This window comes from Tachypleus tridentatus, chromosome 13 (genome assembly GCF_004210375.1).
Source record: "Tachypleus tridentatus isolate NWPU-2018 chromosome 13, ASM421037v1, whole genome shotgun sequence".
NCBI lineage: Eukaryota > Metazoa > Arthropoda > Merostomata > Xiphosura > Limulidae > Tachypleus > Tachypleus tridentatus.
In genome coordinates this window covers 269,399,863-269,415,147 of record NC_134837.1, presented here as the reverse complement: position 1 = coordinate 269,415,147, position 15,285 = coordinate 269,399,863, and the positions used below count along the sequence as shown (strand labels likewise).

At 34.1% G+C, this 15,285-nt stretch overlaps 1 pseudogene across 1 annotated transcript in view; it reads left to right on the top strand.

Moving 5' to 3' along the window:
- LOC143239520 (TBC1 domain family member 16-like) overlaps window positions 1-15,285 on the top strand; it is a 41,179-nt pseudogene that overhangs the window by 11,913 nt on the left and 13,981 nt on the right. Inside the window, exons 6-11 of the transcript XR_013021224.1 lie at window positions 1,506-1,675; window positions 6,295-6,456; window positions 8,465-8,613; window positions 9,903-10,037; window positions 14,432-14,619; window positions 14,822-15,145. The product of XR_013021224.1 is annotated as a TBC1 domain family member 16-like (transcript). The remainder of the gene's footprint in view (window positions 1-1,505; window positions 1,676-6,294; window positions 6,457-8,464; window positions 8,614-9,902; window positions 10,038-14,431; window positions 14,620-14,821; window positions 15,146-15,285) is intronic.

Below are 15,285 nucleotides of genomic sequence, written 5' to 3'. Positions count from 1 at the left end.
TAATACGTGTATGAGTTTTAAACACTTTTTTTGTGTTTCTATGGAATATGTTTCACTTACTTACAAATGTTACAAATAATACAATGAGTTTTAAACACTTTTTTTGTGTTTCTATGGAATATGTTTTACTTACTTACAAATGTTACAAATAATACGGTGTATGAGTTTTTAAACACTTTTTTTGTGTTTCTATGGAATATGTTTTACTTACTTACAAATGTTACAAATAATACGGTGTATGAGTTTTTAAACACTTTTTTTGTGTTTCTATGGAATATGTTTTACTTACTTACAAATGTTACTTTTATTTTAGCGTGTTTCCTGTAAAGTCTACATTTGTATGTCTGTGTCACCATATTAACTCTTTGGGCCATCTGTTGGTTTAACAAACATACCTGAACATTGGCCACATTAAGTAGTTTTTCTCTAATGTTAATCCCATTACTGAATATGTTCATGCTTTTCAGTTGTTGGGCCATTACTATGTGATGATCAGCTTTACTTTTCCTTGGTGAAATAATAATCTAAGAGTTGTCAGTGCTGGTGTAGACAAGCTACCTTCCCTTCAGACTTATCACTTTTAGATTATGGATAGTTAATGAAGATGATCCTTGAGTAGTTTTTACAGAAATAAAACAAGAAACAAAAGAATTTATGATGTTTTACTTGTTAGTATAATCATTTAAAAACGTTTTTATAAATCTCAGAAGAAAAGAGAGATTCATACTCTTGCTTGCCTACAAGCAATTATGGGTTTCACAAGTCTCTTAACTTTCTCTCTTTTCTTCAGCTTACCTTAGTGCTGACCATTGGATGGTAAACTGTATTAGTCCATTCATAGTTATGTTTTCTTCTTACTGAGAGTAAGAGTTCTTCTCATTGGATTGTCAGCTTGTTCTTGTAGAAGTACAAGAAAAATGTCTTCATACAGTTCTAATTTTTATCCCTGTGTCTGTGATCTGAACTCTCATTATCTCTTGTATCTTGGTTTATCCCTGTGTTTGTGTGATCTGAACTCTCATTATCTCTTGTAAAGTATCTGTGGCTTTTGTCAACAAGTATAACCCTGGAGTTTCATGTTTGCTCATTTTATTTTGAGGACTGGCTGGCTAACCAGTCGGTTATTAAAGTCTTTATATGAACCATTCAGCTGTGACTTTTCCTTGTACAGATGTATGCGAACTGCTACTGTACCACAAAGCATATTCATTTTAAAATGTGTGTGTATTGTTTTAATGAGTTTCAGTAGAAACTTGGTGGTGAACCAACAACATAAAACATTAATGATCACTTAACATTTGGAGTTTTTTAAGTGTTTTCAATTAGGTTTAATGTCTTCATTACAAACAGTTGAAATTTGTCAGTTTTTATTGAATGTATTTTCCATGTTACTAAGTGCAATTTTGTGTTTAACAACTTTGGTAGCACAGACTTTTTATTTCTTTCAATAGCTTATACTGTATGCAAAATTTAAAATGTAAACTATTATTTCTTACCCTGAGCAGGTTTGATGAAATCGCTCCGTCTGTTTCCTAACAATAAAGAGTGTACCTGTGGACAGTTGGTTATTGCAAGCAGAGAAAGTCAATATAAGATTTTCCATTTCCACAATGGAGGGCTGGAAAAACTGGCTAGTGTCTTTGGAGAGTGGGATTTTCTCAGTAAATCGAAAAAGGTTAGTCTGTGTTTGAAAGATTATTGGAAGGAATAATTATTTCATTTATAATATACATTACACTGTTCTAACCTGATATAATTCTTGTCCTTTGCTGGTGTTTTGTGAGTGGCAGACTGAAGATAGAGGATTGAAGCTTCAGTGTTTTAGTAGCATCTGTTATTTAGTATATAGAATACAAGATTTAGCTCTTAATGTAATACAGTCTCACACAGAGGTGAATACAAGATTTAGGTCTTAATGTAATACAGTCTCACACAGAGGTGAATACAAGATTTAGTTCTTAATGTAATACAGTCTCACACAGAGATGAATACAAGATTTAGTTCTTAATGTAATAGTCTCACACAGAGATGAATACAAGATTTAGTTCTTAATGTAATAGTCTCACACAGAGATGAATACAAGATTTAGTTCTTAATGTAATACAGTCTCACACAAAGGTGATTCCAAGATTTAGCTCTTAATGTAATACAGTCTCACACAGAGGTGAATACAAGATTTAGCTCTTAATGTAATAGTCTCACACAGAGGTGAATACAAAATTTAGCTCTTAATGTAATACAGTCTCACACAGAGGTGAATACAAGATTTAGCTCTTAATGTAATACAGTCTCACACAGAGGTGAATACAAGATTTAGCTCTTGAATAATGTCAATACAAGATTTAGCTATTAATGTAATACAGTCTCACACAGAGGTGAATACAAGATTTAGCTATTAATGTAATACAGTCTCACACAGAGGTGAATACAAGATTTAGCTCTTAATGTAATACTATTAATGTAATACTCTCACACAGAGGTGAATACAAGATTTAGCTCTTAATGTAATACAGTCTCACACAGAGGTGAATACAAGATTTAGCTATTAATGTAATACAGTCTCACACAGAGGTGAATACAAGATTTAGCTATTAATGTAATACAGTCTCACACAGAGGTGAATACAAGATTTAGCTATTAATGTAATACAGCCTCACACAGAGGTGAATACAAGATTTAGCTCTTAATGTAATACAGTCTCACACAGAGGTGAATACAATTTAGCTTTATCTTGCATTTCTGATCTTTAACCAAGTTGTTAGTCAAACGTTTATAACTCTTTTTGAAGTAATGTAGCTTTTTATTGTGAAAGTCATTATTAGTTCAGAGTAGATGTAATAAAGTAAGGTTTATACAAATTTAAAGTTTGTAGTGCAAGCCGGAGAGTTATATTCATTGTTGAAAGGAGAAACAGAGCACAAGCTGTTACTCCATGAAACATAATTGGTTTTACTTAAGCAAACACTTTGTCATTATGGCTTCATTGGGACAAACAAGATAGTTGCCAACTGATTTAGGCACACACAAAAGATTTCAAAATAAGACAAGTCCATGGAGAAAGGTGGGAAAGATTACACTGACTAAAGCAGACTTAATATTACACTAGTTAATCATAAGTATGGAAAATTTTTTAATTCATAGGTGTTTTATTTGTTTGTCATATTCTCTGAAATTAGTAGAGCTTACTTGCTTCATAGATTACAATATATAATCGGTGAAGATTTAGTTCAAGCAACACTTTGCTATTGACTGCTAAGGCTGTACATATAGAGAAATGTATAAAAGAAGAGAAAATCAGCTAAAAACAGCACATTTCTAATTATTATCATCTTGACAGCCTACAAGGAATATGGATAGGAATATCAATAAAAATTTCTATGTGTTAAAGACACTATCAAACATCATAATTCTGATGTAAACAGTGTTAATGTTTCTTAAAATCAGCTTTCTTACAAATACCTGGTGATCCTTAAGTACAGGGTGAAACAGCCAATAATGGACAAACATTAGATGACTAACATATCAACACAAAATGCTTTGTACACTATACAGTTGGTGTCTTTAGGGAGCTAACTCCTATATTATATATGAAGTGAAAACTATATTTGTTATCATAACAATGTGTAATGTTAGTTACCATGTTAAGGGATAATTGGCCCATAAAAGAACAACAGAAAAACCAACAAACAAGGTAAATTAAACAAAGTTGAGAATTTAAAAACCTGCAAATAGTGATCATAAAATGTAAAGAGACGAGATTGAAGAAACTGTGGACATTATTTACTCAAACATTTTGCTTCTATGTTCTTAACTAGAATTACATTTGGTGGATCAAAGCAAGGTTTTCTACTTTCTGTAAATAATATTTATATTATCTCTGGTCTTTCTCCTTACTTTGACAATTCTCATGTGTTTTTTTTAAATTCTGAATTTTTTATTTATATTGTCTTTTATCTAAACAAAACCTCTGACAATCATTACAAATGTTGTGGGATGCTCAGTGTCAATTATGTTGTGTTTGTCAACCAATCGATTAGCTGGATCACTGGCGTCTTGTGTGTGTAGAGCCAGAAGGTTCAGCCAGATCGCTGGCGTCTTGTGTGTGTGTAGAGCCAGAAGGTTCAGCCAGATCGCTGGCGTCTTGTGTGTTTATAGAGCCAGAAGGTTCAGCCAGATCGCTGGCGTCTTGTGTGTTTGTAGAGCCAGAAGGTTCAGCCAGATCACTGGCGTCTTGTGTGTTTGTAGAGCCAGAAGGTTCAGCCGGATCATTGGCGTCTTGTGTGTGTGTAGAGCCAGAAGGTTCAGCCGGATCACTGGCGTCTTGTGTGTGTGTAGAGCCAGAAGATTTAGCTGGATCACTGGCGTCTTGTGTGTGTAGAGCCAGAAGGTTCAGCCGGATCACTGGCATCTTGTGTGTGTAGAGCCAGAAGGTTTAGCCGGATCACTGGCATCTTGTGTGTGTAGAGCCAGAAGGTTTAGCCGGATCACTGGCGTCTTGTGTGTGTGTGTGTGTGTGTAGAGCCAGAAGGTTTAGCCGGATCACTGGCGTCTTGTGTGTGTAGAGCCAGAAGGTTCAGCCGGATCACTGGCGTCTTGTGTGTGTAGAGCCAGAAGGTTTAGCCGGATCACTGGCGTCTTGTGTGTGTGTGTAGAGCCAGAAGGTTTAGCCGGATCGCTGGCGTCTTGTGTGTGTGTGTAGAGCCAGAAGGTTTAGCCGGATCGCTGGCGTCTTGTGTGTGTAGAGCCAGAAGGTTTAGCGGATCACTGGATCTTGTGTGTGTGTGTGTAGAGCCAGAAGGTTTAGCCGGATCGCTGGCGTCTTGTGTGTGTGTGTGTGTGTGTAGAGCCAGAAGGTTTAGCCGGATTGCTGGCGTCTTGTGTGTGTGTGTAGAGCCAGAAGGTTTAGCCGGATTGCTGGCGTCTTGTGTGTGTGTGTAGAGCCAGAAGGTTTAGCCGGCGTTATCCAGAAGATTTAGCCGGATTGCTGGCGTCTTGTGTGTGTAGAGCCAGAAGATTTCTTTATCTAATAGTTCCGTCTGTTTCACCTTTGTATACATAGCAACAAGTTATGTGGTACATTCTTGTGGTTACATTAAATAAACTGTTGTTTTATGGAGTAATGTTTCATTTCTCGTTTTAATAATTATAATTTATTTTGAATTGTAAATTCATTCTTTAAAAAAATTAATTTTATAATTACATTTATTAATTCATATTCCTCATTGTTCTACCAAATAGCCTACTATATGTTGAATGACTTGTTTACCTAACAATTCTGATTTAATAAAATAACATTCTGTAGTATGAATGTCGTACAACTTGTTTACCTAACAGTTCTATGATATAATAAAATAACATTCTGTAGTTTGAACGTCGTACAACTTGTTTACCTAACAGTTCTATGATATAATAAAATAACATTCTGTAGTTTGAACGTCGTACAACTTGTTTACCTAAGTTCTATGATTTAATAAAATAACATTCTGTAGTTTGAATGTCATACAACTTGGTTACCTAACAGTTCTATGATTTAATAAAATAACATTCTGTAGTTTGAATGTCATACAACTTGTTTACCTAACAGTTCTATGATATAATAAAATAACATTCTGTAGTTTGAACGTCGTACAACTTGTTTACCTAACAGTTCTATGATATAATAAAATAACATTCTGTAGTTTGAACGTCGTACAACTTGTTTACCTAACAGTTCTATGATATAATAAAATAACATTCTGTAGTTTGAACGTCGTACAACTTGTTTACCTAACAGTTCTATGATTTAATAAAATAACATTCTGTAGTTTGAACGTCGTACAACTTGTTTACCTAACAGTTCTATGATTTAATAAAATAACATTCTGTAGTTTGAACGTCAGTTACAACTTGTTTACCTAACAGTTCTATGATTTAATAAAATAACATTCTGTAGTTTGAACGTCGTACAACTTGTTTACCTAACAGTTCTATGATTTAATAAAATAACATTCTGTAGTTTGAACGTTGTACAACTTGTTTACCTAACAGTTCTATGATTTAATAAAATAACATTCTGTAGTTTGAATGTCGTACAACTTGTTTACCTAACAGTTCTATGATTTAATAAAATAACATTCTGTAGTTTTAATGTCGTACAACTTGTTTACCTAACAGTTCTATGATTTAATAAAATAACATTCTGTAGTTTGAATGTGGTACAACTTGTTTACCTAACAGCTTTTATACATTGTTCTTATCAAAAACCAAAAATTTAAGTGGAACTCAAATTTTTCTTTGAATAATGTTTGTATTTAGAATGACAACTGTCCATATTGTCAATTTTCTGTTTGTCGACCTGAAGTCACACCAGCTGAATGCCACCCTGAGGAGGGTATTTATTCAGTTGTTGATGAAGATGTATGGCGAGATTTTATGAATGAAGATGGACAAATTGAAGATGATTTTCATCTTAGAAAAGTAAACATAATAACTGTCGAATGTTGTTTGTTTATTGTTAAAGTAAACATAACTGAGTTTATGAGAGTTCGAATTGTTATCTGTTAGTAGTTAAGAGATACATATTAGATTTAAAAAAAAACAGCAACAAAAAATGAAAAACTTAACAAGTATTAAAAATAAAAGATAAACTTTGTTATTATATATTTAAAAACAGCTGGTATGGGTAGAGAAAGCACTAGTAGAGGAGCAAACAACGTTTCGACTTTCTTCGGTGGACCTGACAATGACTGTCTACTAGTGCTTTCTCTACCCAGCCATTTTTAACTATATAATTTTCTCTACAAGTGGGTTTTCTCATCATCACTTGGTTTTTAATATTAGTTTTCTTCCTCACTAGTCTCAAAACACAGAACTGATCTTACATTCGGTAGGATTGAAGACAACATTTGTTATAAAATAAACATATTGATTTATTATTTAAACCCACAAATTTAAAGCATGACTGAATGATCAGTTCCATTCAATGACTTAGATATGATGATAAACTTTATCAAACTTCCTGAGAAAGTTTGTAGTTTCTTGTTGCTTAGATAACTTTTATTACCAAAGGATTCGTAAGATCTTAAAGAAAGTGGTCTTTTAACTCCAAGTAAATAATTGGGTCAAAGTTTACATGTCAAGATCTCTTACAGAGTTACTTTTAAAATTTAGGAAAACACTTTTATTATAAATGTTTGTCAGTTATGTTTCTGTCTTACTCCTCTGCATGCTTTAGTTATGTTTCTGTCTTGTTCCTCTGCATGCTTTAGTTATGTTTCTGTCTTGTTCCTCTGCATGCTTTAGTTGTGTTTCTGTCTTGTTCCTCTGCATGCTTTAGTTGTGTTCCTGTCTTGTTCCTCTGCATGCTTTAGTTCTCTTTCTCTCTTGTTCCTCTGCATGCTTTAGTTTTCTTTCTCTCTTGTTCCTCTGCATGCTTTAGTTCTCTTTCTCTCTTGTTCCTCTGCATGCTTTGGTTGTGTTTTTGTCTTGTTCCCCTGCATGCTTTGGTTGTGTTTTTGTCTTGTTCCCCTGCATGCTTTGGTTGTGTTTTTGTCTTGTTCCCCTGCATGCTTTGGTTGTGTTTTTGTCTTGTTCCCCTGCATGCTTTGGTTGTGTTTTTGTCTTGTTCCCCTGCATGCTTGTTGTGTTTTGTCTTGTTCCCTGCATGCTTTGGTTGTGTTTTTGTCTTGTTCCCCTGCATGCTTTGGTTGTGTTTTTGTCTTGTTCCCCTGCATGCTTTAGTTGTGTTTTTGTCTTGTTCCCCTGCATGCTTTAGTTGTGTTTTTGTCTTGTTCCCCTGCATGCTTTAGTTGTCTTTCTGTCTTGTTCCCCTGCATGCTTTAGTTGTCTTTCTGTCTTGTTCCCCTGCATGCTTTAGTTGTCTTTCTGTCTTGTTCCCCTGCATGCTTTAGTTGTCTTTCTGTCTTGTTCCCCTGCATGCTTTAGTTGTCTTTCTGTCTTGTTCCCCTGCATGCTTTAGTTGTCTTTCTGTCTTGTTCCTCTGCATGCTTTAGTTGTCTTTCTGTGTTGTTCCTCTGCATGCTTTAGTTGTCTTTCTGTGTTGTTCCTCTGCATGCTTTAGTTGTCTTTCTGTCTTGTTCCTCTGCATGCTTTAGTTGTCCTTCTGTCTTGTTCCTCTGCATGCTTTATGTACTTTAGATGTTCTATTTGTTATTTCCTTCTTTTATGCCTTGTATTGATGGTAAAGAAATTCAGGGTATAAATAACGTGGTCCAGAAAATATTTTTTTATAATGAACTTTCTGTGGAAGGAGTAAAATATGGTGTTGGTAAATAAAAACTCCCATAATTTGTTTTTGTTAAATATATAAATAAATAAATAATATATAATATATAAAATAATATAAATATATTTATATATAAATAAGGTATGTTTACACAATATGAAAGATAGAACAGTTTTCATGCCATTTTAAGCGTACTTGTTTAGGCTTGATGTAACATTTCTTAAAATGTATATTTTCCAGGCTATATTCTTTGGAGGAGTAGATCCAAAGCTAAGGAAGGAGGCATGGACATTCTTGTTGCATCATTACAGCTTCCATAGCACATTTGATGAAAGAGAACAAATTAGAAATGACAAATATATAGAATACCAAGCCATAAGAAGACGAAGGTAGGAGATCATAGTATGTTGTGCAACCTGCTTGAGTAACTATATAAAATAAACTTAAAAATAGTTTTATTTCTGTTTTTGTGCTAATTTGTAATGAACATTTTCAGGTATATCTACCTGATAAGTAAATGTTCTTTAGAGTGCCCAATTTAAAATTAAATTTTGAATTAATAAAATGTTAATATTAACATCCTTTTGACTTGTAAATACATAAATTGTAATGTCAAAGATGGAGAAAATTACTTTATAACACGTCTCAAGGTTGCGTGCAAAACGTTTTTTTATTTCTTCTCCATGTTGTACTTTTCATTTGAAATCTTGAGTTGAGTTTCAGAACAACCATACTCTTTCTCGTGGTATTGTTCTGTTCTGTTCTGCTTCATGGAATTCACCACACAACAATTTCACTTGTATTTCCCCATGAGGTATTCCTTGGGGTAGGAAAAGCAAGCGATTTACTAGCGTATAAAACATTCAACTGTCAGTAGACTTTAGTAGGTAACGAACAAGTAAATTAATAATTCTAGTTTTTCTATACCATGTGTTTTCATGAAACCTGACTTTTTCCAAATCGTTGGGACTTAGAATTATAGAAGTGCTAGTGTGATTGTTGTCATAATTTTGGTTTATCTTTTTTTAAATGCTGAGTTCAGTATTGGTATGATTCAGTTACCTTAGGAATACATCAACAACATGCACTATCATCACCTTTCTTAAATGCTGAGTTCAGTTTTGGTATGATTCAATTACCTTAAGAATAACTCGACAACACTCACTATCATACCAATACTGAACTCAGCATTTAAAAAAGGTAATGACAGTGCATGTTGTTGATGTATTCCTAAGGTAACTGAATCATACCAATACTGAACTCAGCATTTTAAAAAGGTAACGACAGCACGTGTTGTTGGTGTATTCGTGTCATGCAATGTAACAAAATGTTGAGTCATTCAAGGTCTTACCAATGAATTGATTCATTCAGTTTTCTGTGGGCTTATGAAGTTAAAGAATTTTGATACTAAACCAGATACAGGGTCTAAATAATATGGCCTGTTAGGCTTAGTAAATGGAGCTTTCATTAGCCATATATATGCAAGTCCAATATTTACTGTACATCATAACAGACATTAAATAGCGATGAAAGTCATGTATAAAAACTTATTGATCAATGAACCTCTGTTAATAATATTGATGGTTATGATAGCTACTGAACTGATTATTAAAATGTTGTAGAATGTGGAAGTTAATGAAGTGTAAGTTTTACCTGAATATGATTATTTGGCCTTAAGGGATCACATGTGTGATGAAGAGAAAAGAGAATTTTGGAAAAATGTTCAGTGTACTGTGGAAAAAGATGTGGTTAGAACAGATAGAAGTAATCCATTCTTTAGTGGAGAGGATAACCCAAACATCGACAGCATGAAGTAAGTTGTTGGTTGTAAATTTAAGATTACTCAGTCAAATGGATCCTCGAATGTGTGTGTTCTGAATGAAAAAATGATAGAAATTTTCTGTAAACTTTTATGTTATCAATAATTTCTGTTAGCTATTTTATATATTTAAAAACGGTTGGTATGGGTAAAGAAAGCACTAATAGAGGAGTGAACAACATTTCGAAGTTCTTTGGTCATCTTTAGGTTCACAAACAAAGAAAGGGCTACTGACCGGTAGCTGACCACATGTTTTAAGGCAGTTGTGTAATTGAGTGTAGGAATGTAGAGGGGGTGCTTAGGTGTTGGATATATTTATTAATATAGGTATAAAGGTGTTTCTTTGTATTGGTTTATTTTGGGCTTGAGTTGTTGTATAAGTAAGGCTTCTTTAATTTTGCTTTTGTTTATGTTTGTTTCTGTATTTAGTATTTGAGTGTTTTCTATGGTTATGTTGTGTTTATTTGATTTGCAGTGTTCAAAAACGTGTGAAGGTGACCTTTTATGTTCTTTGAATCTGGTTTCATTTTTCTATTTGTTTCTCCAATACAGAAGTTGTGGCAGTTATCACATTGTATTTTATAAATAATGTTGGTGTGGTGTTTGTCAGTGTAGTTTTTACATAGTATAGACCTCAGTTTTGTGCTTGGTTTTTGAATAAATTTGGTATTAACTGGAATGTCATATTTTTTTACTAGTTTTTACCAAATATTGGTTATTTTTCTGCTGATGTCAGGAATATATGGTATGCAGCATTATATGGTTTCGTGATTTTTTGATTTGCGAGATATATTTACTTTTGTTGGTTGATTTTGCTTTCTGTCTAGGTGTGTGCGTATAATGTTTTCTACGGTTTGTGGAGGAAACTTATTGATGTTGATGAAGTATTGTTTAATTTTATCTAATGCATCGTTAATTTTATCTGGTGAGCATAGTTTTATGGCTGTGTTTATTTGGTGTCTTAGTATGTTGAGTTTTTGTTTTGTTTCATGTGCTGAGTCCCAAGGAATGTATAGTTCATTATGGGTGATTTTTCAGTGGATTCCTGTTTTAAATTGTGTATCGGTTCTTGTAATTTTGAGGTTAAGAAATTATATTTGATTGCAACATATATAGTTTCACAAAACAGAAAACTAAGAAACAACCTTACAAAAAGAGACATTAATTCCATTAAACACCTAAAAGAAGACAAAAACATTAAAATTCTAAAAGCAAATAAAGGAAACCCTATAGTCATAATGAACACGAATGAATACATCCAAAAAATTAAAAACATTTTATCAGACCCAAACAAATTTAAACCAATACACACAAATCCAACAAAGGCACGAATTGCAACTAGACAAAATAATACTAAAAATTAAAAAAGCCAACATAATTTCAAAGTCCACCTTATTTCTACCTATGCAAGACTGACTCACGCAGACCACAAATATACGGCATCCCCAAACCTCATAAACCAGATTGTCCATTAGGACCAATAATGTCCACATATAAATCGTTTAATTACAATCTTGGTAAATACATAGCATGGGCATTCTCCAAATATGTAACATCAGCCAGCTCATTCATCAAAGACTCCTTTAATTTCAAATCTAATCTAAATCAACTTAATCATAAAGCCTTAATGGCCAGTTTCGATGTTATATCCCTCTTTACAGAAGTTTCAACCACTGAAGCCTGCAAGATAGCCTTAGAACTCTATATCCACGACCCTAACCCATCAATAGACATTCCCAGCAACCTTCATAGAATTCACCACGATGAAAACAAACTTCATGTTCAACAACCACAACTATATACAAACAAATGGCCTAAGCATGGGCAACCCAGTATCACCAGTTCTAACCAATACTTTTATGACCCAAGATGAAACACAAGCAAGTAACACAGCATTACATAGCCACTATATTGGGACAGACAGGTAGACGACACAATTGCGGAATTCACATCTACAGAACACACAATTGTTTTCAATCACATTAACTCTTTACATCACAAAATTTACTTCACACATGAACAGTAAGAAAGCAATCAAATATCATTTCTTAACCTCAAAATTACAAAAACCGATACACAATTTAAAACAGGAATCCACTGAAAAATCACCCATACTGGACTATACATTCCTTGGGACTCAGCACATGAAACAAAACAAAAACTCAACATACTAAGAAACCAAATAAACACAGCCATAAAACTATGCTCACCAGATAAAATTAACGATGAATTAGACAAAATAAAACAATACTTCATCAACATCAATAAGTTTCCTCCACAAACCGTAGAAAACATTATACGCACACACCTAGACATAAAGCAAAATCAACCAACAAAAGTAAATATATCCCACAGATTAAAACATCACGAAACCATATACTTCTGAATACCATATATTCCTGACATCAGCAGAAAAATAACCAACATTTGGCAAAAACTGGTAACAAAATATGACATTCCAGTTAATACCAAATGTATTCAAAAACCAGACACAAAACTGAGGTCTATACTATGTAAAAACTATGCTAACAAACACCACACCAACATTATTTATAAAATACAATGTGATAACTGCCACGACTTATATATTGGAGAAACAAGTAGAAAAATGGAAACCAGATTTAAAGAACATAAAAAGTCACCTTCACACGTTTTTGAACACTGCAAGTCAAATAAACACAAGGTAACCATAGAAAACACTCAAATACTAAATACAGAAACAAACATAAACAAAAGCAAAATTAAAGAAGCCTTACTTTTACAACAACTCAAGCCCAAAATAAACCAATACAAAGGAACACCTTTATACCTATATTAATAAATATATCTAACATGTAAGCACGCCATCTACATTCTACATTGAATTTCACAACCACCTTCAAACATGTGGTCAGCTACCGGTCAGTAGCCCTTTCATTCTTTGTGAACCTGTTGATGACCGAAGGTTTAAAAGTTGTTCATTACTCTACTAGTGCTTTCTCTACCCATACCAGTCATTTTTAAATATGTATTTTTCTCCACAAGTGGGTTTTTTCATCATCATGGATTGTTAGTTAATTTGAATGGTAAATGAGAACTTGAAATAAACTATTTTTTGTCTCCAGAAAATGTTTACATACAACTTTTAGATTTACACATGTATTGGCTGTGCTGGCACAGAAAAAAAAACTTCCAAGTTTTATGCTCCTAGCAGGGGTAGCTAGTCAACTGATGTTAATCCTTAAGAAATGTCTCATTTTATTTCATATGATATCAAACTTTAAGTCTTTGCATCTGATAATAGCTAATTTTCTGATATGAAGTGAAAAGATGTAATAAAAAACAGACAGATAGAGACTGAGATCTGGATTGCCTGTAGTTGCAATTTAAATTTGGGGAATCCCTTGAAAACATCTGCTGGAATAATGGGCCACAAACTCGTGGAAAAAGTGTACTGGGTACTTTTGATATCATATATTCCTCTGTTGTTGTTTTAATCATCATTTACAAATTGTCTGAATCATAAATGGTTTACTAACAAATGTCAGTGCCCCTCAATGATCACTGGCTACAGATTAACTTTTAGCTAGCTAGCCAATGCTAATTTCAAGCCATGTGAGTGTGACTTATCAAATATAACTCATCTGTTGAAACTGAAATAAAACTTTAGATATTTAGAATACAAAATTTAAAGGATTTCATATTATTTTAAATAACGTTAGGTTAATATGAAAACAATAACCACTACTTATTATATTAATAAATTTAGTTAAATAAAGTTAGATATAAAAACAAAGTTTGTAAACACAAGTTTGATCTTCTAAGCCACACTGATCACTGATAAATATACAGGTTGGTTCTCATTAACCACCCTGACCACTAATGTAATGTACAAGCTGGTTCTCCTTAACCACACTGACCACTAATGTAGTGTATGCGGGCTGGTTCTCCTTGACCACACTGACCACTAATGTAGTGTACGGGCTGGTTCTCCTTAACCACACTGACCACTAATGTAGTGTGCGGGCTGGTTCTCCTTAACCACACTGACCACTAATGTAGTGTATGCGGGCTGGTTCTCCTTAACCACACTGACCACTAATGTAGTGTGCGGGCTGGTTCTCCTTAACCACACTGACCACTAATGTAGTGTACGGGCTGGTTCTCTTTAACCACACTGACCACTAATGTAGTATATGGGCTGGTTCTCCTTAACCCCACTGACCACTAATGTTGTGTATGGGCTGGTTCTCCTTAACCATACTGACCACTAATGGGCTGGTTCTCCTTAACCATACTGACCACTAATGTAGTGTGCGGGCTGGTTCTCCTTAACCCCACTGACCACTAATGTAGTGTATGCGAGCTGGTTCTCCTTAACCACACTGACCACTTCTTTTCCTGCACAGGTTTATTCTTCTGAACTATGCTGTTTACAACCCTGTGATGGGCTACACACAAGGCATGTCAGACCTTTTAGCTCCTATTCTGGCTGAACTACTGAGATGAAGCTGAAACGTTCTGGTGTTTTGTTGGTCTGATGCAATGCACTATATTTTTCAGTTCTCCTAAGGATACTGACATGGAGATAAACCTGGTGTGTTTTACTTTTTTTTTTCACAAAATATATTCTAAACATGCAGAGCAAATGTGTTTACTTTTCTTGTTGCAGATAACTGGGGTAACTTTATCCAAAATTGATCACAAAAAAACAATAAATTTTGCTTCTATACCTTAAGAGTGTGAAGATGTTAGAATATATGGTTTATGTAAGTTCACTGTCCTTGTTCTACCATTAGAACTACCTGCGTGAACTTGTGAGACTAATGGTTCCACAGTTTGACAGTCATCTGCGGCATCATGCAGATGGGATGGAGTTGCTTTTCGCTCATCGGTGGATCCTCCTCTGTTTTAAGCGGGAGTTTCCCGAGTCTCAGGCTCTCAACATGTGGGAAGCATGTTGGGCCCACTACCAGACTGATTATTTCCACTTGTTTCTCTGCGTGGCCATCATTGCCATCTACGGTGAAGATGTCATTACGCAGGACTTGCGGACTGATGAGATGTTACTGTACTTTAGTAATCTGGCTATGCATATGGATGGAGATTTGGTTTTAAGGAAGGTGAGTGACCTTTATGAAGTATTAAAAAAATAAAGGCTGTGATGGCATAAAGAAAGTAAATGTACTACAGTGTTTAGAATGTGGGTGACTTTGAAAGCTAGAAAATTATTACAGCAAAACAAGTTTAGTAGAAATGAAAA